Consider the following 25,491-nt stretch of genomic DNA (forward strand, 5'->3'; position numbering starts at 1 on the left):
TTGTAGTCTATATCTACATGGGAAAAATGGAGGAGACATGCGCCGCCATCTTGCCAAGGATCGTCGCTCCCCGTGGCGTCATTGGGGAGCGGTGATCTGTCGATATGACAGCCTCGGGTAGCGCTGGTAGCACATTGTAATGAATGAGGAGGAAAATCCCCATATACTGTAGTATATAAAATCTAATAGACTCAGGTAGAAGGGGAGGCCTTGAGGGTCCAATAAAATGTATTATTGCACCTACTCGTCTTACCATATCCAGCTCACATAGAATGGCCCCCTACATAATAATCCGCACCTGGAATAGTGCCCCAAAAGCTACTCAAATGTGTTCCAAAATTATCCCTCAGAATGAAGGGGGAAAGGGCACCAACAAAATCACAAATACTTGCCATAAAATATCATAATCTTTATTAATGCCAAAATACTTAATAAAATTCACAAACCATGAAAACAAATAGTGGCCTCAATGTTGAAGTATAAACCCTGTAAATGCTGTCCTATATATGCAATGTGTGCACAGCTTGGAGATGCTTAGAGTATACCGGGACTCGTCTGTTTGGACTACCAGTTCTTACCTAGTGAGCGTGATGTTACTCCACTGTCCGGGAAGACCACCGCCCCGACGCTCTAACTGAGCCTTCATCTTCCCCCAGACTAGGTAAGAACTGGTAGTCCAAACAGAGGGGTCCCAATATACTCTAAGCACATTCCAGTGACCATATCCAAGCTGTGCACACATTGCATATATAAGACAGCATTTACAGGGTTTATATTTTCGACTGCCTGGTTTATTCTATATTGTACATACATATGTATCATCTCCACTTTGTCCGGTTTTAGACCGCCTTTTCTGTTCTCTAAGCTGTACCATCTATCACTGCACTGTATTTTGTGGACACCCTCAACATTGAGGCCACTATGGGGCAGATTTACTTACCCGGTCCGTTCGCGATCCAGCGGCGCGTTCTCTGCGGTGGATTCGGGTGGAGACGGGATTCATCAAGGTAGTTCCTCCACTGTCCACCAGGTGGCGCTGCTGCGCTGAAAAGCATCTGAGCGCACTCAAGTTCACCGAGCCAGACCAAGTGAAGATAAGCGCGTCGGCCACGCCCCCCCGATTTGCGTCGCGTGCATGCCGGCGCCGATGCGCCACAATCCGATCGCGTGCGCCAAAATCCCGGGGCAATACAGGGGAAATCGGTGCAAATCGGAAATATTCGGGTAACACGTCGGGAAACCGCGAATCGGGCCCTTAGTAAATGACCCCCTATTTGTTTTCATGGTTTCTGAATTTTATTAAGTATTTTGGCATTAATAAAGATTATGATATTTTATGGCAAGTATTTGTGATTTTGTTGGTGCCCTTTCTCCCTTCATTCTGAGGGGTAATTTTGGATCACATACTGTAGTATGCCAGTATACGGTAGGAGATATCAGACAATCCAGGGTTAAAGTACTCTATGGAGTCTGAAAAATAGTAAAACTAAAAAAAGAAATAAAAAAAATAATAATAAAAAAAACATAAAAATTCTAATCACCGGGCTTACAGTCCTAAAAATGATAACATTGAAAACGCCATCAAAAGTTGCAAAAAATGTCATTACCCACAGCTCCGGACACCAAAGTATAAAAAAATTAAAAAGTTATTAGCGCCAGAAGATGGTAAAATCCAAAAATGTTTTTTGGACAGGAGGTTTTAATTTTTGTAAATGTATGAAAACATTATAAAACCTATACAAATTTGTTTTCCCCGTGATCGCAATGACCCAAAGAATAAAGTAGACCTGTTATTTGTGGCGCACAGTGAAAGCTGTAATATCCAAGCCCACAGCACAAATGTGTTTTTTCACCATTTCCACTGCATTTAGAATTTTTTCCTGCTTCCCAGTACAAGGCATGAAATATTAAATGCCACCATTGTGAAGTGTAATTTGTGACGAAGTAAATAAGCCATAACACAGCTCTGTACATGGAAAAATAAAAAAGTTATAGATTTTTGAAGGTGGGGAGTGAAAAATAAAACCGCAAAAAACCAAAAAGAGCTGCGGCGGGAAGGGGTTATTAGATGTATATCCTCCCCTTTATGCTTACATTACAAAAGACATAAGGTAAAGTGGTCAACCCCTTTAAGAAGAAAGGGCTCTTCCCATTTTAACAGATAAATATTATTGTTTATACATTGAAAAGTTATACAATTTTCCAATTTGCTTTCTGTCATTCTATAGGAAGCCTACTTCCTGTGTATAACTGTTACGTGGTCATGTGATGTCACACAGGTGCATGGCTCCTTACATCCTTGGTCATGTGATGTCTCAGAGGAGCACGGCTCCTTATATCCTCGGTCATGTGATGTCACACAGGTGCACATCTCATTGTATCCCTAATCATGTGATGTTTCACACAGGTGCACGTCTCCTTATATCCCTGGTCATGTGATGTCACACAGGTGCACGGCTCGTTATATCCCTGGTCATATGATGTTACACAGGTGCACAGCTCTTTATATCCTTGGTCATGTGATGTCACACAGGTGCACGGCTCATTATATATCCCTGGTCATGTGATGTCACACAGGTGCACAGTTCGTTATATCCCTGGTCATATGATGTTACACAGGTGCACAGCTCATTATATCTCTGGTCATGTGTTGTCACCCAGGTGCACGGCTCCACATAATAATACACAGCTCTGATTACTCTCTTACATCACATGACCAGGGATAAAACGTGCCGTGCACCTGTGTGACATCACATGACCAGGGATATAAGGAGTCATGCACCTGTGTGACATCACATGACCAGAGATATAACGAGCCGTGCACCTGTGTAACATCACATGACCAGGGATATAACGAGCCATGCACCTGTGTAACATCACATGACCAGGGATATAAGGAGTCATGCTCCTGTGTGACATCACATGACCAGGGATATAATGAGCCGTGCACCTGTGTGACATCACATGACCAGGGATATAACAAGCCGTGCACCTGTGTGACATCACATGACCAGGGATATAACGAGCCATGCACCTGTGTGACATCACATGACCAGGGATATAACGAGCCATGCACCTGTGTAACATCACATGACCAGGGATATAACGAGCCGTGCACCTGTGTGACATCACATGACCAGGGATATAAGGAGTCATGCACCTGTGTGACAGCACATGACCAGGGATATAACGAGCTGTGCACCTGTGTGACATCACATGACCAGGGATATAAGGAGTCATGCACCTGTGTGACATCATATGAACATGGACAGATTCCTATCCACTGGAAGTAAACTAGGAAGCTTCTTACAGAATGACAACAAGCAGAGATTTAGGAAACATGAGGAATTGATACAGAAAGTATATTAGAAACTTTTGATTACACAAACAATAGTAATTATTTGCTGGAATCGGAATCCAGGCCACATTGTGTCCCATCAATCAGATAACACATTCACATATTAAAGGAATAGGTGCCATCCGGCAGGATATACATTGGGAAAGGGAAGTCCATTTCAGGTTATAAGGACACCCTGTTATTGTCCCTTTGCATATTTTAATTCATTGTAACTATCCTACAATGCAGTCCTAAAGTGCAACTGTTGCAATGCCCTATTGTAGAAATGACAAGAAAACAACTCAGCCACTGGCGTTAGATATATTATGTCATTTAGATGATCATAGCATGAAGGGTTAACTTGTTCCAGGAATTGAGTATTATACCAAGTATTCCAAAGCAGGGCCAAGCATTCATAAGGTGTTGTATCTTGCAGTAAAGCGGCCTATAACTGAGAGGGCGGACGAATGAAACAAATAAAATCCCCAGCTGGGAAGGTCAAGTCTAATGAGGTGGGTACAGAGCGGAGAGGTAACGCGCAGCCTTCCCCGTGTAGGCCACAGGTTCCTGCAAGTGAACAGCTGCTTACAATTACTTTAATTTGACACTTCTCATTTCTCAGATTTTTTTCGCCTCCTTTCTCGCCGGAGAGAAGATTAATTGTAAATCAGCTGATGCACATAAAGGATTTTGATAGAAGGTTTAATATTTTAGCATTAAGTAGACAATGTCGGGGAAAATTCAACTCTACATTTTCAATTGTATTCCCGTAGGTTTCGCAGAGTTTCAATCATCCAGTATTTTCTTGAATTTACAACAAGTTTGCGAGCTCACCCAGAGGTGCCAGTCAAACGGAGAGGAAAAGTTTCCTATCAGCTGTAGTTTCCTTATTTTTAATTATTTTTTAGTCCACATAGAAAAAAAAATTGGAATTTGCTGAAAATTCCTGGATACATTTTCAGGAAAGTCCATCATGATAAACCAGGAGCACTTACTTATAGGTAATCTTCTTGTATTTGTTATGTATGGCTTCCTTCCTTCTAAAATCAACTTTTAAAATTATACTAATGAGCCAGAAGGGCTACCGTAGCCTTTACAAACTGTTACACTGTCTCACCCTCCGTCCTGCTTCCTCAGTACTTGCATCGTGAGCACTTTACTAGTGCTGCGGGAGCAGGGGGAGGGTGAGTGTAACAGTCTGTAAAGCCAGATCACAGAGGGGCTAGGGTAACTAACATAATTTTAAAAGTTGATTTTAAAAGGAAAGAGTCCGTGGATAACAAAGAAAAGAAGATACCACAGTGAGTAATGCCCCTTGTTGATCAGGGTGGCGGATTTATTTGGTAGATTTACTTTTATTCTAAATATTTATGTAACAAAATATATTTCAGACAACTTTCATATTGGCTGCTTTTTCTATATAAAGAACTTAAAGGGGTATTCCCATCTGGACATTCACATTTTATTAAATTTATTTGCCATATGTAAACATTTCTTCAATTGGATGTTATTAAAAAAAATGTTCCTGTGTGAAGATAATTTGTCTTAAATGTAGTTATGTTGTCCCTTGGAAACGAGATAGCTTCCTTGGATACGACCACCTCACATTTTGGCAGCTGTGGCCATACATACGCTATTAAGTCCTGCCTGACCACCTGGGTGCAGCGTTCATTACCACAGGATGTCTGTGGGACATGCAGTAACTCCTCGAGCATTTAATATTCAGAAACTTTTTGTTTCCTCGTGCAATCGCTCCAGCAGAGGTGGTCGTATCCAAGGACACAGTCTTGTTTCTAAGGGACCATATGACTACATTTATGAGAAATTATCTACACACAGGAACATTTTTTTTAATAACATCTAATTGAAGAAATGTTTATATATGGCAGATTAATGAATGTGAATCCCCAGACGAGAAGACCCCTTTAAGTCATGTATAAGATTGCACGGTGGTGCTGCATAACCTTAGAGTCATATGTAGTGTCATCTACATGAGAATTTTTCTTTAGAGTTTTTTGCATCATGTTTCATTTGTCTGCATTCCTGAATATCTCTTAAATATGGAACCATCGGTTAACGTATGCATATGGCAACGCACTGAGTGAAAGGGTGGACTCCAAAAACTTTGTAATACATCTTATCAGAGAAAAACTTCTTCCATTGGTTACCCTGATTTTTATCATTCTCCTGTTTTTCACCCTGAAATTTCTGCTGGATTCCGTCTTGCTAGCAACAAGACAGAAGATGAAAGAAGTGTCATGTTACATAGTTCTATGCCGAGGGGAGAGGTATGTAGTGACTCCAAACTTCTTGGTCTCCATCCACCAGCTCAGAGAGGACGGCAAATTCACAGACAGAGAATGTGGAGAGGAAAGCTGCAGTCACATAATGACTAGAAACAGTGTTACTCATCATGTACAGACACTGGACTGCTGATTTCTACAAAGTTTGTTAAATGCATAGTTATGTTTTTTTTTAAAAAGAATGTGTGATTTACTGCATAATAATTACCACTGGTTTCCATATCCATAAACATAGAATTTGGAGAATTTTTTTATACTGGAATCACCTTAGGTAGTATAACGGGTGCTTCCGTGACCCAGGTCTTGGGTCTCAGGCTCACCTGTTATCCTCAGTGTGCCCCAGTGCCCTGATACACTCACTCACCAGTCCCCTTTCCAAACTCAAGTCCCCACCTCCTAGGGCTTCAGAAAATTTAAAGGGCCAGCGCACTGTTGATTGCTGGTCCTTTTCAGGAAACGGTTCAAAGCCGGCATTTCCTGGCATTTCCTGCCGGATCTTCATTAAGAGAAAGCTTACACCTCGTGCCTGTGATTTGATTCCCCGTTGTGACCCCTGACCTGTTCCAGTTTACGCTCCTGTGGTGCCAGCCTTGACCCTCTGCTCTGCCTTGGACCCTGAACCTCTGCCGCCTGTCTTGACTTCCTGCCTGTCCTGACCACGAACTTGCCTTCCGACTATGTACCTCACCTTGGCTGCGATCACAGACGAAGTCGCAAGTCCAACCCGCTTTGCGGCCGGTTGTGGTGAAAACCGGGTGCCATTTAGATTCCAGTCCCAGGTGTTGGCTTCTGTCATTGTTCGCTGTGGTCCAGTGGGTCCACTACCCCTGGTGCCTGACAGGTAGTCCCAGGACCTCTGTGAGAACTGCTACCAGTCACTGCCAAGCGGGAATTTTTTTTTTTGCTTTTTTTGCCCCAGTTCTGAGGCTTTTCTGCCCCGTGCACTACTTTGACAGTGACACGGAAAGAGAGTAGAGTGAGCAGGGAGCAGTATTTACTATAGTCTTTGCCAGAAAACCGAGGAGGACTATAGCTGACTACTCCACCAGGTCAAAACTGGTGTAAATGTGTCCTACCTGGCGGAAAAGTCTTCTGAACCTACTAAAACCTCATAAATCAATGATACAAAATTTTCCGTCCAAAAATTTGTTAAAAAATGTTTTTCTACTACTTTTATTTTTTTTTATTCCTACGGAAGTTCATTTCCTATTAAAATCATTTTTAAGTCAAATTATTTTTGAGGTTTTTTTTGCATTCCCATTTCGTGAAATGTTATTTTTACTGTCATGTTAAAATAACTTCGGCTAAACGCGAGTCATTTACCGATTATAAGGATTTGGTAACCAAAGCTGTTGTCTAGATTAGCGTAATGCTATAAATAAGGCTGAGTTTTGGGAATTCCATTTTTTTTGTGCTTTAATCATATACATTGCTTTCTTTACTTGGCAACGAGTCTCCTCAAATTATCAAGTTACATTTTTAAGTCACATTAGAAGAAAAAAATATCTCGCAAGTCACTCGTATTCCTCGATAGTTCATGAACCCATCGGCAAAATGGAACAATGGGACCTTTTGAAATCCCCATGTGTGCCCCTATTAAATTCACAATGTACAACTATAGGTATCAGCTAACGATTTAACCAGGTGTTTTAGTGTTATTGTTTGAAATTCTACCTGGTTTTAAATCAAATGAAATAAAGACAAGGTCCCAATTAAAATCCCACATTGCCCCTTCGTCATGTGCGGAGGTGAGAGACGTAAATAGCAAAGCTGTCATAATGGTGTTTCCAATTTTTTGCAATTTTAAGAAAATAATTTTTATATACTTTTTGCGTCTGTTCTGAAGGTTTATCGGAATTTCCTTCTTTTCTTTTAAAAAAAAAATCAAACAAAATATATGTCTCGGAATTTCCGGCTTTCCTTAAGTAGCATCCAGGACGTTCCGGTTGAATTTGACAATTGAGTGTTGTCATGGGACATTAAAATCCTGCCGTGGGCCTATTTAAGCTATTATTTCATAGGCCGGCCCATAATCAGTTCCATGCGTTCCGTCCTCGCTTCTTGCCAACATGTGTCTTTCTCTATTGAAAGGTTCACCGACAACAAACGTAGGTTGCTAAGATCCCGAAAGTAAATGATCGGAAAATACCTACAGAGAAAGCGATTCTATAGTCGTCTCGTAGATTATTACAAAATTCGGGTTGTCTTCACTCTCCTGTAATTGCTTCCAGATATGTTTGCTCACAATTGAGTTTTCTCACCCCAAATCTTTAAGGAAGTTATCAAGGCATTGTTTAGGAATTATGTAAGTTAAATTCAAGATCAACCTGTAGCCTTAAGGGGATTTAGAGGTTGGCTTATGGCCATGGACCTACTCGACAAGCGTGGAGGTGTTTTCAACACCTCAAAAATAGGGACGAGTTTACACATGGAGAAAAAACTGATGATTTGTTGAATATATACTGTATATATAAGCGGTGCCCAGATAACATATATATTCAAACAATGGTTCCTGAGGGGCCTGAAAACTTCTCCTCTCTCTTATGAGATATCAGTCTTATTAATGGCACATAGTAAGTGGTCAGCAATAAGGGCTTCAGTCTATCCTCATAACCCCTAGTACAGTATTTGAGCCCCCCACTATTGTACATCATGAACCCCCCACCTTTAGGAATATCACATCTGAATTACATTACCTACTTAAAACTGGCCAATACATGTTAGGAGTTAAATTCGGATATCTGTTTGTTGGCAATAAAATCTGTCGGCATTGTGCTGACAGACACACCTCTAATATTAAGCTAGGTGGCATTTAAAGACCTGTTCTATTTTATTTTGTTTTTTTATTTTTACTTTTTTTTATTACTGTTTTCTGGCAGATTCATTTTTGCTTCATTAAGGAATTTTTTGAATATTTTTTAAAATCTTTTTGTAACATTGTGTGATTTTGTGATTTCCGAATTTTTGGTTTCCAAACGTGAAAATGTTATTGTATTACCCTGACTTGGTTTCAAGATTAACCAGTGTTTGTTCACACAGCTTCCCTTTGTAGGAGTGAGGGTTGGCGGAGGCCTACCTTGTTTTGTTTTTTTCTTCCTTTCTTTGCTAAATTTGTTGCCTTCCTTTGGGGGAAATTTGAACTAGAGCCATTTTCTCTGTGACCTTCAAGGTCAATCTCTACATTGCATATACATGTAAGAATATATTGTCTCGCCCCTGTGTCCGATCCTGCTGCAGTTTCTCCTGCTCCCACGCTAATTGTGGGAGCAGTACTGGATCTCCGGCTGTCAGACACAGCCAGAGACCCTGAGGAGAATGTAGAAGCGGTTTATTATCGCCTTTTGCCCTATAGGCCCGGTGGTCTCATGAGCGGGTCTACCAGGGTTAAGCAGAGATTCTAAGTCTGATCAGACCCAGTACAGTTCTGCCTCAGACATTTCCCCCTACAGGGGAGATTTTTATAATGATCTTCACCAGTGGTGTAACTAGAAGCTGATGGGCCCCAGTGCAAAGTCTATGCCAGGCCCCCGACTATAATGTACGGTTCATAGTAATAGACTTCTCATATGGGAAAGTGACACCATAAGGGCCCCTAAACCTCTTGGGCCCAGGTGCGATCGCAACCTCTGCACCCCCTCAAGTTACGCCCCTGATCTTCAGACACCAAGAGCAGTAAGAAAGAGAGGAGACATCCTCTATGACCAGATGAAAGAGGGTTTCACCAGCCTAATATACAGAGACTCTTTCTGTAAGTAAAGTGGGTCTGCAAAACTCAATGCCAACCCTTGGTGTGATGGTTAATAAACAGTTATGGTTAGAGAGAGGCCTGGGGGCTGCCTTAAAAAAGCATATGATATGTGAAATAGATTCTTAGGTTGTGAAACTTGTTGACCTTCCAGTTGTGTCGTATCTGCTGTACGGATGAGACTTCCCGTTAATAACAAAGACCAAAGAACAAAGTTTCACTAACAACCTCCTTGAGTATTCCGAGTGCTGGACTCTACTTCTATCTTGGTGCATATTTGTTCTGCGGGATTCCAGCTGCATGGAATGTGAACCAGAATCGGGGAAACCGGGTGAGATGACTGGTAATTCCTTTTAAAATTTGTCTCTTGCTGGCACAGATTGTGCACCAGGGCCCACTAGTTCTAAATTACGTATCTGGTCCTGGGATTATATTGGCTGCCATATTGTGGATTGAAAAGGAATCCCCCCCCCACCCCCCACTATTGGAAAAAAAAAAAATTCTTCCTAAAGATGAAGACTCTAGGATTATAGGGTGGACTTGGTCGACCTGCACCATGATTGAACCTAATCCTCTAGGATATAATAATAACCATCAATTTAACCCAAAAATAATAATGGAAGGAGATTGTGCGTAATGTGGACTCATCATACGAAGGATTGAAAGGATGAAATATTCTTACATTTGTTTTGACAGGGTGGAGGAAAGTGCATGCAATACGACATTCAGAAAACATCTGTCAACTTTTACATAATGTTCAAGGACATAATTATTACCAGATTTTTACCCACCCAGAATTTTTTTCATTTTCTGTATTTTTTACCATGTAGACACAGATTGAAGTGTTATGTTTCATTTTCACGGGTCACTTGTTTCCCTGCATGGATAGAGATCATTATATTTGGTAGGGTACATCTGCGGGTCTTTAGTCAATACCTACAGTCAATACTGACTATGTAGCCGGCGTGTCGGACAGCAAAAGACGGGGAAAAACTTTGTGTACAAAATAAAAACGGAAAGATGGAAGGAAAAATCACAGATGGCTCAGCATTGATTTTAATCTGACTCACTGCTTCCCAGGACTAAAACTTGTATATACACAAGTTGGAATAAATATAATTAAAATAAAACAAAAATTAAGTACAAAACAATATATGGTATGACATGGACCCTTGACAGGATGAAGGACTGTAAACCAAGTACACTGACATACCAGTGTGTGCCCCCTCTGGTAGGATCTGTTCTTCTTTTAGCTTCTTATTTCCTTGCTTTTAAACAAAAAAGCTTTTACAATTATGTAAATGAGCCTGAGATGTCCCAAATAGGTGTTAATGGAACCTTGATCCCCTCAATGTTTAAAGGCATAAGGAGCTAAAAGAAGAGCAAATCCTTCCAGAGGGGGCACACACCAGTATGTCAGTGTGCTTGGTTTACAATGCTTCATCCTGGTGGTAGATGTCCTTTAAGCTGCCCCTGTGATCCTTTGCTTAGACATTGATAATAGAAATCTGCATATGAAGATGTTGTATAGAGTTAGAATTATAAAATATACCAGTTCTGACTTACATACAAATTCAACTTAAGAACAAATCTAAAGGACTTAACTTGAACGTAACCCAGTGACTGTCTGTACAGTGATGGGGAACCTTTCAGATAAGCAAACTACAACCAAAACCCACTTATTTATTATCAAGAGCCAACATGGCAGTAACTTATTACTCGCTAACTTGCCACATCTTTAAATCGTATCGGCATCCGGAGGTTGTTAATGCAGTTGAGGAGAAATTCAGAATATTGTGGCTTTGTTCGATGGTCGCCAAGCAAAATCCTAGGCCCCGAAGCAAAAACTTCAATGATAATCGAGTCCACTCTATAGCTATGCTATCATCCTGCTTGAGTCCACTCAGGCAAACTCTTGGTGCCCGCAGAGGGGGTTCTGGCGCCTGTGCCATAGGTTCACCACCACTGCCCTATTATGTACATTTCAATGAGGAAATGGAGCAGGTGTGGGGTGGAGATAGTTGGAGGCCTTCTGTAAGTCAACTGCATTAATTTGTTATATGATTAAAGTTCATATTTCTATCTCATCCCTTGCATTGTACCAAGTCACAAGGTCACATGTTCATAACTCTATGATGTGCGCTTTAAATTGATGCCATATTGTATTATAAGGGCAAGTTATACCAAGCCAAAAGTGTAAACCTGGGATTAATTATACAGACCCCTCTTAACCACCTGTTCCTCCAGTTGGTAGAATTGGATGTGAAACTGCAGACAATTATCTCCATTTTGATAAATAGGGGTCGTAGAGACCTAATTAAATGTAGACCACAGAAAGAAACATCTGTTAATGCTGAGACACCTACGACTATCTGCTACAACTCCCGCGAGACCATTCAAGGAAGATGGCTGGAGACGGACCTGCAGCAGCTCCGGGAACTAGAGAAAATGTTCGGATCAATACAAGTCATAATGAAATGAGCCGCGCGGATGTAGTGGGGCTGAATATGGAAGTTGTTTAAGGGACTGTTCTGAGATAAAGTTGAGTCCATGTTGGCACGTTGTATGCAACTTGGACGATGTCGTTACTAAATAAAGAAACATATTGGTAGACAGAGATTTATTTTATTTCAAGCAGTGCAATAAATTAGCTCTTACCATTAAAAAACAGATACCGATATGTAGACAGCAGTGGACAGAACAAGGTGACAGACGACAGCCATAATATTACCAGGGCCGGATAAAGATTTGGTGGAGGTCCCATGGCAAAATATCTGGTGGATGATTAAATCGCAGCATAGCTGACCCGGAGCTAACTGCTCTTGATTGTTTTGACACTAGTGAGTCTACAGTCTAGTACACATACCACCCATCAGTCCTCAGTCTAGTGCAAATGCTGCCTCTGTCTATCCTCTGTATACTCCAGTTACAAAATATAGAGCTAATTTGTAATGGTGTGAAACAAATGCTCATATCTGGTGAGATGGAAGGGGGTTCTGGACCACCAGCTACTCCTCAGGAGGCTTCATCTATTGGCCTTGAAGGAGACTGTACTCTCTTGGTTTTCTTTCTGTCTCTCTGACGGCACTTTCAGTGTCTCCTTTTCTGGATCTCTCTCTGCTCCTCTTCCTCTCCCTGTTGGTTTGTCTTAGGCCTCAGTCCTTTGCACCCTTCTATTTTCCCTCTATACTACCCCCATTGGAAAAACCATCAGCAGATTTGGCTTCCAGTATCACCTCTATGCTGATGGCACCCAACTATAACCTTCGGTCCGTAACATCACCCCTGCCCTACTTCAGAATATCAATGATTGTCTCTTTGCCGTCTCTAAAAGTATGTCCTCTCTTTTCATGAAATTTAATCTTTGTAATGTTGCACTTCTTGTCATTTCACCATCTCATAAGCAATCAACCCTGACCTCTCTATCTCGGTCTGTGGAGTCACCATGAACCTGAGGCAGCGGGCCAGGGGTTATTGGGATTGTGCTGGACTCCAACTTCTTCTTTGCACCACATATTTAATCTCTTGCTCGCTTTTGCCGGATGCATCTCAGAAACATCTCCAGATTCCGCCCATTTCTCACAATTGAAACCTCTAAAATGCTAATGTCATGCTGATTCACTCTCGGCTAGACTCCTGTAACTCCCTAATATCGGTCTTCCAATATCTAAACTGTCTCCTTTCCACATGTGTTCACCTCAAGTTTTATCAAAGGTAATGAGGAAGATAAAATAAAAGGGTTAGGCTAAATAATATTATTCTGTACCAGATAGTCACAGCATCCATTTCTAAATATTAAATCTGATGCAGTGGAAAAACGTCTTTACCGAGTGTTGTAACTTAGGACCTGCCTACTTCCTATTTAGCCACACCTCTTTTCCAGAAATCCACAACCATTTTAATAGTCTTAAAAGTTAATCGTTTATTTGCGCATTGTCCTTCTTTACATACCCCTCATATTATAACATGATACACTCGATTTCTACATAATTGACACATCTAAAGAATAACGATATCACCTTCAGCATGCCTTGCATTCTAATGGCTCGATATTTTAGGACGAGTGGTGCACAGACGGGGGCTGTCGTCTTACAGCCAAAATCCCTGCAAAGCATTTTCATCGGGACTCTTATCAACTGAGAATTGTGGCTCACTTCTCTTCCCAGTGTTTAATTCATTAAATTTCCTTGAAGACACCGAAGACAAGTAAAGAGCCCTGAGGTGCGTCCAGGAGACTCGGTGTTAACATTAAAAACGGCAACAATGTGCTTCTAGCGATCACCTGTCACTGACCGTTCAACATGACTCAAAGGCGATTTGATTCTCTCCTCAAGCCGGTAGAAGACTGTAGAGCGGTGTGTGGTTGGTTTTAATCGTGCCCTGCGCTGGGTGGTCTGGGGACTTATCCTACTTCCTATCTAATTTGCCTGCAAACGCCTTCACCTTGTCAAGGCCAATAATTATCCAGTCGGTGATGCTCGGAGCTGCCATTCCTTAAGATTGGATTAGATTGAAGAGGCAGCGGTTTGGTTCCTCTGCGTATTTTCGCAGTCAGTTAGTGTATCCACCAGGGGCTTCTGCAAGGCCTACAGCAGAGCTACACTAACTTTCTCTCCTCTTTCTTATTATGGAGCTTAATAACAGCAGGCAGTGTATTAATATGTAGGAGATCAAGAGATTATTGATTAGAATCACTTCCCTAATATCCCCTGTCTGTCATGTAGTTCAACAGCCCTTTCATGATTTTTTGTGTCAAGCCATTTAAATATTCATGACCGAGTTGCTTTGTACCTCCACGGCTGAATTTCTAATTAATCTGTCAAAAGAAATACAATATGCCCCTAAGCCTTATTATTATAAGGGTCAGCCGAAACAAAGGCGGCCTGGCTAGGCCTAAGGGGTTATTAATTATAACAATACAGTGTTTACCTTGGTCGGTACCTGGTGTATAAATGAGCGTTCGAAATTAGGCTCCACGTACTCCAGACTGTGTTTGAAGCCTTTTTCGATATGCCAGACTACCACCATAATGATTGGGAGGAGAGAGCGGAGAGCTGATACATTGTAACAACATAATCAGCAATTATGGCTGGGAAACCGAGAGAGGGAGGAGGGAAGATAGTAGGGGGGGGGGTCTCATTAGGAAAAAAAACGAGATTCTTTTTTTCCCTCAATTTCTGTCAGGAGCTCTTTTCTTTAGAATTCAAATGATTCCTACTGTAAAGGTGAGGGATCGGGAATCTAATTCGGATGCAGAAAGCTCGGGCTAATTAGCGCAATAGGTTGGCTAAAATATGAATGACATTTGCTCCGGCTTGCAGCCGCCTATTAATAGGGGGTGTCAGAGTGAAACATTAAGTGTATCATTCCTCTGTCAATTTCTCCTTGTCATTATTGTTGCTTTACTTCCTCTGCCACATTACGGTCACTAATTTCTCCGTCTTTCTTTTTTTTTTTACTTTTTTTTATATTTTTTTTTTTACGAGATTCCTAATGCAGCCCTTTAATGAACTCCAAAAACTCGAGCACAACTCTAGAATTAAAATACTAGTCTCCTGTCAGCGTGACACCACAGGAGTAAAAAGTTGAACAGTATCATTCTCCTGTCAAATTATTCCCGTCATGATTTTTCTTTATACCCTGCCACATTATGCCCACTAGTTTAATTCCGTTTTTATGTGACTTGTTAATGTGAATTTTAGGTGGCTTTTAATCACCTCCAAATTTGTAGAATATCACAATAAATCATAACTGTGTCCCCTCTTATGACAATTTATTTCTATCATTATTTTTTATTTCTCTTGCCTTATTATAAGTTTTACTTTCATCTCCTCCTCTGTGACCTTTACATTGTTGCATGTTAAAACGGAGCAGCCGATTGGAATTTCGCTCTGTGCTCCATGAAAGTAAAAAAAAAAATCTTCAATGGTGGCGTTTTATGTTAGAGTCCTGCCAACAACTTGAGAAAACAAATGCAACGTTACCGTAGCTTCCACTAGGGTCCTGGTGGATGAGATGCAAATGGGCGACCCAACCAATGGCCAACTAGAAAAGTTACGGAATGGATGTGCCAATGTTTAACTTGACTTTCTCGAGTTTAAGACCTCAAAAAAATCTGAAAAAGTTAATTCTGTGCCACAATGTTGTCTTATAGTCAATAATATGCAATAAACTTTGTATAAATGAAGGATACGAGTAAAAGGAAACCTTGTAATACATCAGAACAAAGTGCTTCCTCCCGATTTACTTTCCCTCCATTCTTCTTCATTTCCTTTCACTGTAAAACCTCTTCCATTTTTCTAGCAAAACTGACAGAGGGGCAGATTTACTTACTCGGTCCAGTCGCGATCCAGCGGCGCTTTCTCCAGCGCTGATTCGGGTTCTGCCGGGATTCCCTAAGGTCGTGCGCCCGATGTCCACTAGTTGTCGCTGCTGTGCTGAAGTCCGCTGGAGCTCACCATCTCCGTCTCGGTTTAAGTGAGTGCTATTCTTGCAACACAATTTCTTTAAAAAATTCTGCAGTTTTTCCTAATCCGTCGGGTTTTCCGACGGCCATGCCCCCCAATTTCTGTTGTGTGACAGCCGGTGATGCGCCACAATCCGATTGCGTGCGCCAAAATCCCCGGGCAATTCGCCGCAAATCGAAAAAATTCAGGAAACCCAACGAAAATGCGTGATTCTAACCCTTAGTAAATGAGCCCCAAAAAGTTGCTCAGGAGTCAGATGACACAAAAGTCCAAATAAATGGGAAGGGATGGTAAGTCACAGCAACAAGGTCTCCACCAACCGGTTACCAACCACCGAAACAGGGCAGATCTTATATTCCATTTTGAGACTGTTACCATTTCATTTAATAATCCTTGTCAATGTCAGGAGACCTGCCATCACCTTGGACACCTGTCCCCATTTCCCTGGGCCCAACATATTTTCGCTATTTCTCTACTTTGGCACCTGGATGACATCCCAAATGCAGTGGGACACAGATACACACAGGGTATCTGTACAAAAAGATCTTAAGTGCTCTTGCTCCACAACAGTTGTGCATGTATATCAACCTTAAAGTATTTGACAAAAAGTTGTCGGAATTTAAAACTGAACTTTGGCCGGTCTTCTATTTCAGTGGTGACACCAAGGACCCTGCTGTTTTTGATTCTTGCTGAAGCGGAAGTGATGACGTTACATAAGCGTTCAGGTCTTCATGGCAGCCAATCACTGCTGTACACCTAAAGCATGTGACCAACAACCCCTAGCAGGGGCTTCTATTATGTGCACAAGTCACCACATTGACCCGGGACTATTTCTTGCCCGTTAAAGGCCCAAAAATATTAGTCATCTGTAAAAAAATTATGTGAAGTAGCCTTAAGAATTTTTTTTTCAAGCAAACTACTATTACGAGCTTTAAAATTGATTCACTTAATTGCCAATCAATCAACAATAGAGAGTAATTTTTAAGGTTTCATATCTACTGAATCGTCAGCATCTGCACAGGTTGCACATATGGTGCAGTATGTCCGCCCTTCACGTAATGGACCATTCCATTATAGAGTATAAATAACCAGACTTGTTTTAGTGACTGATCTTGGCACCTTAAAATGCAAAATATGAATACTTCCAGGTGTCATAAAATTATACATTTTCATGTAATCATTTCTATGGTCACTGGATAGAGGAAATCTGCATATATGACCTCGGCATTGGCCTTAAGAGACAAAAAGCAGTATTGGAGGCATGCGGGACTGAATCTATTAAGTTCCACCAGTACTTCTCCTAATGTTCTAATATTCTGAACGGGCAGATGTCTCACAGATGGCTGAGTGCTGTATGTCCTTCAACCTGAGTGACCTTGGGTAGACTTTTATGTTTCCTTGCCTATGAAAAAGAACCAGCTTGTGGAAGTAGAATATACGGCTCCTCTTCCCGTACAGCCGGGTTGTGAATTAAACTTAGCAAATTACCAAAGGAAGCTTCTTAGAAGAAACATGACATTGTATTTCCTTTTTCTGTCTATTATTTAAAAGCTGACAAGAAATATTAGGTCTTAAAGCTCCAGACTGCCATTAATTAGTTAGCCGTGTATTGTCTGCATATGTAGAAAGATCTTAACTGCGGCAAGAAGAAGAAACATCCTTTTCGAAATGGACCTAGTAAAATTTGATATTGGGAATGTCCTCTATGTGCGGAGTGCACTGTCAATCGTCTGACGCTATAACGTGGAAGGGAAAGTCATCGTCTGATGGAAGGTTTTCCATTATCTTATATATCCTGATCTTTTTTTCATCGTCTTAGTCGGGAAGTTCTCATGTTGTGGCTTTAAAAGACTGATGGTTCAAAAAGGCGTCGCGTGGAGGTAGAGTTGGGTTGTCTCCGACGGCTTCAAAATAAGTTGTAAAGCAATTTCCATTTGATTATGTGACGCGGTGGGATTTATGTGCATACTTAACAGGAAAGCAATGTACTGGGACAAAATGTATGTCTTTGGGATGAAAGGGAAAATAGGAGAACAGCTTGGGAGTAGACACAACTACTACATCATATGGCTGCAAACAACAGAGAGATAGGAAACAGTAGACGAAAAACTTGAAAAACAAAAAGTTGCATCTGACTTGTGATGCCTTCAGCCCTATTACGAACCATTGTCTGGATTCAGGTTGTGCTCTCATAGTTTCAGGGTTTTGTGTGGGAACTACAATTTTTCCGTTACATCTTAGGCCTGGTTGACCTACATGTGATCAGCCAATGACGCATCTGACCACCAATAATTCAAAATTTGTATCTGTATGGTCTTGTTGCTTAGACAACTAGACATATCTACTATTTTAGGCAACACACGGCACTATTACTTGGTTATCATACTGTTACCATACACAAGGCATTGTATAGTGGAATTATTTGTACACTGTGGGGACGTGGGGGTACAATCTTGCACAAGATACCATTCAACAAAAAGTCCATCCTCTTACAGATGAACTCTGAATATTCTGACATGTTTGTGTTGTTATCTGATGGAAAGAACTGCATATTGGGGCAGATTTATCAAGTGTCTGAAAGTCAGAATATTTTAAAGGGGAGCTGTGATTGGTTGCCATGGGCAACTGGAAAGATTCTGACTTTCAGACACTTGATAAATCTGCCCCATTGTGTTTGTCTTCATGTTTTATGTAGTTATATATTTGGTATCCATGAATAAGCAGATGCCAGGGGTGTCACAACAGAGGGGCCCGGGATGGACGGTGGAACCCATTCATTAGTGCCGTTCTACCAAGACCCTCTCTCCCTGATAATAGCACAGCAGTAAAACCTGCCTGCTTTGCTGAACGTAGAGCCGCCCACCTGTGCCGGCAGCCTACTCTCCCAACCACTGCACAGCTGCCCAATCTCCTGCCCACCTGCCGGCACATCCGCCCTCCATCTTGCATGACGGCACAGCCGTCTGCCTTTCCACCAGCAAAAAGTAAAGATGTTTTGGTCATGGGATTTTTGCCACATTTTTGTCCTACATTGTGTTGAGACAATGGGGGTCATTTACTAAGGGCCAGAATCTTGCTTTTCAGACGTGTTTCCTGAATATTACCGAATCCATCGGATTGTGGCGCATCGGCGCCGGCATGCATGCGACGGAAATCGGAGGGCGTGGCCGGAAACCCGACGGATGCGGAAAAACCGACGCATTTTTTTAAAAAAAGTGTCGCTTGACACGCACTTACCTGCACCCAGCTTAGCTTGGTTAACTCCGGCGGACCTCGGCGGACTTCAGCGCAGACATCGGGCGCACTACCTTAGTGAATCGCTGGAAGACACGAATCAGCGTCGGAGAACGCGCCGCTGGATCGCGAATGGACTGGATAAGTAAATCTGCCTTCTCCAAGGTTCCAAGTAAATCGGTGCTTCTCCAAGGTTTGATTTATAGGTAATTCTAACAATTTACTTTTGTGTTCCTCCATATGAAGGAAACCCTAAGCAACCAATTACGGTAAGTTGAAAGATGACCATTGGGTCAATATTTTGAGACTATAACAAGATTTGACTACATTTCAAAGATCTGGAGTACAGGATGTGGTCTCCATAAAGTATTCTCTGGTGGATCCACTAAATTTGCCTCAGTCCTAATTGATCCTAATGATCCAGGTTACGGTGTAGGACACGTGTCCTTTTAAGCAAAGTCCTCACAACTTTTTGGCTTCGGAAAGCAAAATCCAGATAACTAGGAATTACATTACAATAAAAATGTACACGCAGAGAAACTTTTCCTTCAGATTTATCACATATAGTTCACTTTAAATTCTTTTGTCTGTCAGAGATTTCTCTTCTTTTTAATTTATCTCTATAGGTTTCTACTACATGACAGTATTAATCTGTCCTCTACCGTTACTTTGTACTGACTTATATGACAGATGTAATTTGTTCTCTATTTTTCACTCCACTAACTATAATTTCAGGATTTTTTACTTATAACTTATAATACCTAAATTAAAGGGGTTGTCACACAATAAAAACCCTCCCCCCAGAGCTCCCCACTTATCGGGGTCCCCTGTTTAAATGCTGGGACGCACCTCTGACAATACCCAGGACAGGACTTTTAAATTCACTTGAAAAAGGGGACGTCGATCCCGAAACGCGGCGTGTGACTTCCTGTACGGTCCTTTTATACTAATAAATACCTTTGAAAATGTATTGGTCTCGTTGAGCGCTTCTCGTCCTTGACCCCACCGAACCTGTTTAAATGTTGATACAGCATTCATCTTTCCAAAAGTTTGGATTCGGGTCATTAGAAGCTCAGGACCGGGCCGGGCTCAGTTGTAACCTCCCCCATGGTTAAGGTTCATGATTGGTGCAACACTGGTGATGTCATTAGGAGCAACTACCCGAAATGTTGGCACATAGCACTGCCCATTGGTTAGTGTTCGTGCATGCGCCCGCAGTAGTTTAAAGGACCCTGTTGACTTTAAACTGTTAACATCCAAACTAGGCCAAACCCGAATTTTAATTGGTCCACTCATCACTAATGTCTAATTATGGTTCTGTTCAAATGTGGGACACAGGACCCCCTTCGCTATCATCACTAACTTTTTTGGTTACAGAACTCAATGTGGGTCATTTACTAAGGGCCCGATTCACGTTTTCCCGACGTGTTGCCCGAATATTTCCGATTGCGCCGATTTTCCCTGCATTGCCCCCGGGATTTGGAAAAACTGACGCATTTAAAAAAAAAAAGTTTTGGGGGGCTCGCGCTTCCCTTCACCAGGAAAAGGCCGGTGAACTTCAGGGCATTCCGGCGGGCCTCGGGGAACTTCAGCGCAGCAGCACCACCTGGTGGACGTCGGAGGAACTACCTTAGTGAATCGCCGGAAGACCCGAATTCACCGCAGAGAACGCGCCACTGGATCGCGAATGGGCCGGGTAAGTAAATCTGCCCCATTGCTTTCACTTTGAGGTGTTGTGCAACATATGAGGCTTATGGCTCCAGAACTACAAGGATTACATGTGCTTCATAGCTTCTACCCGGCTTCATACTCTACTGCCCATCATTAGTATCTGGTGATGTCTCATCATTTATGGATTGTTGGATTCAGGAATCCTACGGCATCAGCTATTATTGCTTATAATATTAATGACTTCATAGTGCATTGTCCATGTGATTAAACGAGCACTCCCTGATTAATAAGTGGTAACATCAGAAGTCACTATATGCATATTAAATATGAATGGAGAGAAGCTCAACTTCAATTCTTGATGCCAATTCTGAATATCTTCATTTCTATGTTTAAAAGGTATCAACAGGGGAAAACTTTAAAGGACATCGAGCATCAGTTTAGTGATGTTAGATGTGTCCTAATAAGAAGTTCCTGAGGGACCATGTTCTTCAGGACTTCTTTTACTGTAAGTCTATATGTCGCTAGACCGACTTGGGGAGTGCATAAATTAGAAAATGAGGCTCCCGGTGGGTGGTGTAGCCTAACTTTTATAACTCTATATTTCCACAACCACAGGATATACAGATATAATACTAGAAGTCCTAAAAAAACATTGTTCCCCAGAAACTTCTTATTAGGACACATTTGCCATCAGTAAACTGATGCTAGATGTCCTTTAAGTTCCTGGGCTCCAATGTAATATCTTTAACAGAGCTTCTTACCTACCAACTACATTCTTAGATAGTAGAAGGGTCCTTGGAACACACAACACATGAGGACCTGATTATAGCCCCCCCCCCCTCTGCATATCCCCCACACTGAAAAATTATTAAACATCTCCAAATATTTTGTGATTACAGCTTCTATACAGACCAATATGTTACTATGGTAACAGACTACAATCAAACCTTTTGTAGTCTGATTTTACAATCACACGGTAGATGAAGCCCTAGATCTTACAAGTATATATTTGGCTGGTTATTAAGAAGTAGGTGTAAGGAAGGACGATTAAAGGGAGTGACTAGAGGCGGGGTTTCTGTAGCTTGTAGCCAATGAAATAAATAGTTGTCTAAAAACTTGGCTTAGAGTCTTTATCCTAGTGCTCCAGTGCAAAATCTTATCCCAGTTTTGGATTGGGTGCCTTGAGTCTTGATAATAAATCTATAATAAATCTGCCCATTCCAAATAGCATGTACACACCTCCTGCACAATAGATACCTCCTTCTCCCATGTTGGCGTTCCAGGATGTGAATTACTCACATCTCACACGTAACCTCACCACTCTCTCCAACATGGGAGAGCAAGGTATCTATTGTGCAGGAGGTGTGAATTCCCGCCTCTCGTGTGATGTCACCTCCCTCTCCATGTAACGTCACATGAGTAATTGACAGCCTGGAGCGCCAGACATTGTGCCCATTTTTTTTTTTTTTTCCAGCGTGTAAACATTAGGAAAGACCAGCGCCAGGAGCATAGCAAAGACAGTTAGAGGTAAGTATGTATAGTTTAATTTAAAAGGAAATCAAAAACTTAAAAAAAACATCAAGGGATACTCACCTGCGCTCCTCTTCATCTTGATCCTAGTGCTGTTCTTTGCTAGTCTTGACACTCCGGGATCACCTAGAAAGGAAACTTAAAATTAGTCGTCAGAATCGTGGGGATAAGATGTCCGGCGCTCTGGGCTGCTAATTATGCACGGCCCTTCACCTCTCTCTCGCTGGGAGATGGAGGTGACGTCACGTGAGAGTGGGAATTTATGTCTCTCGTGTGATGTCACCTCACCCATGCTCCCAGTATGGGAAAGGGAGGTGTGGATCGTGCATAATTAGCAGCCCGGAGCACCGGACATCCTGTCCCCACGCTCCGGCAGGCTAATTCTAAGTTTTTTTTCTAGGTGATCCCAACATGTCAAGACTAGCAAAGACAATCACAGCGACCAAAATGAAGAGGAGCGCAGGTGAGTATCTTCAGCTGTTTTTTTTTTTTTTTTTAAGTGTTAGATTTACTTTAAGACAGGACACATGTGAGCTGTGAGAAGCTATTTCATAAGTCCAGGAAAGTTTACTTTTTGACCTATTTAAGATATATATCTTGATCTAGGAAATGGAAGTCATGTTTTCTAATGTGTTTATTCACGATTGTTTCAAAAAAATGTTAATGTACGTCTCCAAGTTAAAAGTTAGAAATCATTACATGGTAGAAAAAGACCATAATCCACATAAATCGTTCGATGTGTCCGTAGAAACCTCCGCATGTAATAAATTAGGCATCGCTACTTTCATGTCATTTAAATATAAATTAAAGGGGAAAAAATCGATTTTTTTACTGACTATAGAATACATGGCGCTTAAATACTTAATTAGAATGACACAGCTAATTAATAAGTTTTTTTCCAATTATAAATTAACTCAGGATCAGAACTCTGGCTTTGCATGTAATTTCCTATAATAGCAAAATCTACAGCAAAACATGTCTCCTACCAACCGTAACTTAGAAAAAAAACATAGTCAAGTTCTCTGTGGGTTTCGATTTTTCAGTAAATTATCTCTGTGGGGACTTTTTATTATTGTTTATTCATTATTTTCCATCATTTTCCCTTTTTTTTTTTCAAAAAATGTTTAATAGGCAGGAATCACGTTGTGTTTTTTTCATGTGGTTGAGATATATATTTGCAGATAACACTGTGAGGGTCGGAAGTGGCAACAGGCCCAAGAACAGGGACCAAAATAAGTCTCCACCACTTCTAACCACAGTCAAATCCAAGTTATTATGACAACGGATCCTCTGAGGGGTCATTTTGTGACACAATCGGGGGGGGATGTAACAATGGGGCCCATTTACTAAAGGTCCGAATCACGCACTTTCGTCGATTTCCGGCTTTCAGGAGGCAGAAAGCGTGTGAATTTGTGTCGCAAGATCAGCACTTACATGCACCGGGACGAAGAAGGTGAACTCCGACGGACCTCGGCGCAGCAGCAACACCTAGTGGACATCAGGCGCACAGACCTTAGTGAATCCCGGCAGACCCGGATCATCGTCGGAGAACACGCCGCTGGATTGCGACTGGACCGGGTAAGTAAATCTACCCCAATGTGTCTCAGGTTCCGCCAGTTTCTAGCTGGAAAACACTCGTCTTTTCCTGCGCCAGATTTATCACGGTCATGATGAATTCTGGTGCAGTATAAGACTGTCGATTCCTACTTTTAGTGGGTCTAAACTGTGTGGCAGATATTTGGGCACACAGCCGGTTTTCTGAAACCACGCCCCTTTCTCATGCGCCCACGTCCCTTTCCAGGGCCACGCGCCCTTAATCAGACAAGTCAGGAAAGTGCCAAAAAAAGGTCTAAAAGCCTTGATAAATGTGGCAGAAGGCATTTTAGACAGCGGGGCAGATTTACTTACCCGGTCCATTCGCAATCCAGCGGCGCGTTCTGTGCGGTGGATTCGGGTCCGGCCGGGATTTCCTAAGGTAGTTCCTCTGCCGTCCACCAGGTGGCGCTGCTGCGCTGAAGTCCGCTGGAATGCCCTGAAATTCACCGGCCTATTCCTGGTGAAGGTAAGTGCAATTTTCGCGACACATTTTTTAAAAAATATGCGGCGGTTTTTCCGAATCCATCGGGTTTTCGTTCGGCCAGCCCGCCCCTTCCCCCCCCCCCCCGATTTTCGCCGATGCGCCAAAATCCGATCGCGTGCGCCAAAATCCCGGGGCAATTCAGGGAAAATCGGCACAAATCGGAAATATTCAGGTAACACGTCGGGAAAACGCGAATCGGGCCCTTAGTAAATGACCCCCAGTGTTTTTGGTGCAAAACCACCAGAATCTCACCAATGACGGTCCTATGTAGATTATATGCCAACTACTCGCAAGAAAAAAATGGAATTAAAACAAACAGACAAGCAGAAGGGAGACGTGAAGATCACCTGGTCCGTCCGATGCGGGTATCCATGTACATCTTTGATATCTGGGAAGGCAACAAAGGAACATTTATAAAAGAGGGTGCTGGATGGGGATCTCCCCTTAAACTACACCCAAGTGATGATGGAATAATAAAACAAGGTTATCCAATAGTATTCGAGTGCTGCCTCTTCATTGGATATAATTGTGTGACCTGCGCCAGGGGACCTACGGCTTTGCGTTCATCGAGGGTTGTGCTGCTCTGGACTTTCTTGAATTCGGCAGCAATCCATGTAGTGAATGAAAAAGCAAGTGGATTTATTCCAAACACATTGCATATATCTGACACATATGTACCATATATTCTCGAGTATAAGCCGAGTTATACTTAAGTCTATAAAAAATTAACACTGTACTCACCTTTCCAATGTCCCCCGTAGGTCCTCTTCTGCTTCCGATGCTCTGTTGTGCCCCGGGTACTTCGGATTCTTTTTGGGTTCTTCCGCTCACCTTCGGCTCCTCTTCAGGACGTTTCGCTCCTCTTTGAGTCCTCTTGCGATGCCAGCGGCTCACAAACAATGACGTCGGTAATCGTCTGACGTTTTTTTGTGTGCCCGCCGAGCGCAAAGACCTAAAGAGGAGCATCGGAAAGGTAAGTACAGTGTTACTTTTTTTTTTTTACTACAGGGGCTGGCAGGCTGTATACTACAGGAGCTGTCTGGCTATATACTAGGCGCAGGCAGGCTATATACTACAGGGGGCTGGCTGTACAGTATACTACTAAGGGCTGGCAGGCTATATAC

This window comes from Engystomops pustulosus, chromosome 11 (genome assembly GCF_040894005.1).
Source record: "Engystomops pustulosus chromosome 11, aEngPut4.maternal, whole genome shotgun sequence".
Taxonomy (NCBI): Eukaryota; Metazoa; Chordata; class Amphibia; order Anura; family Leptodactylidae; genus Engystomops; species Engystomops pustulosus.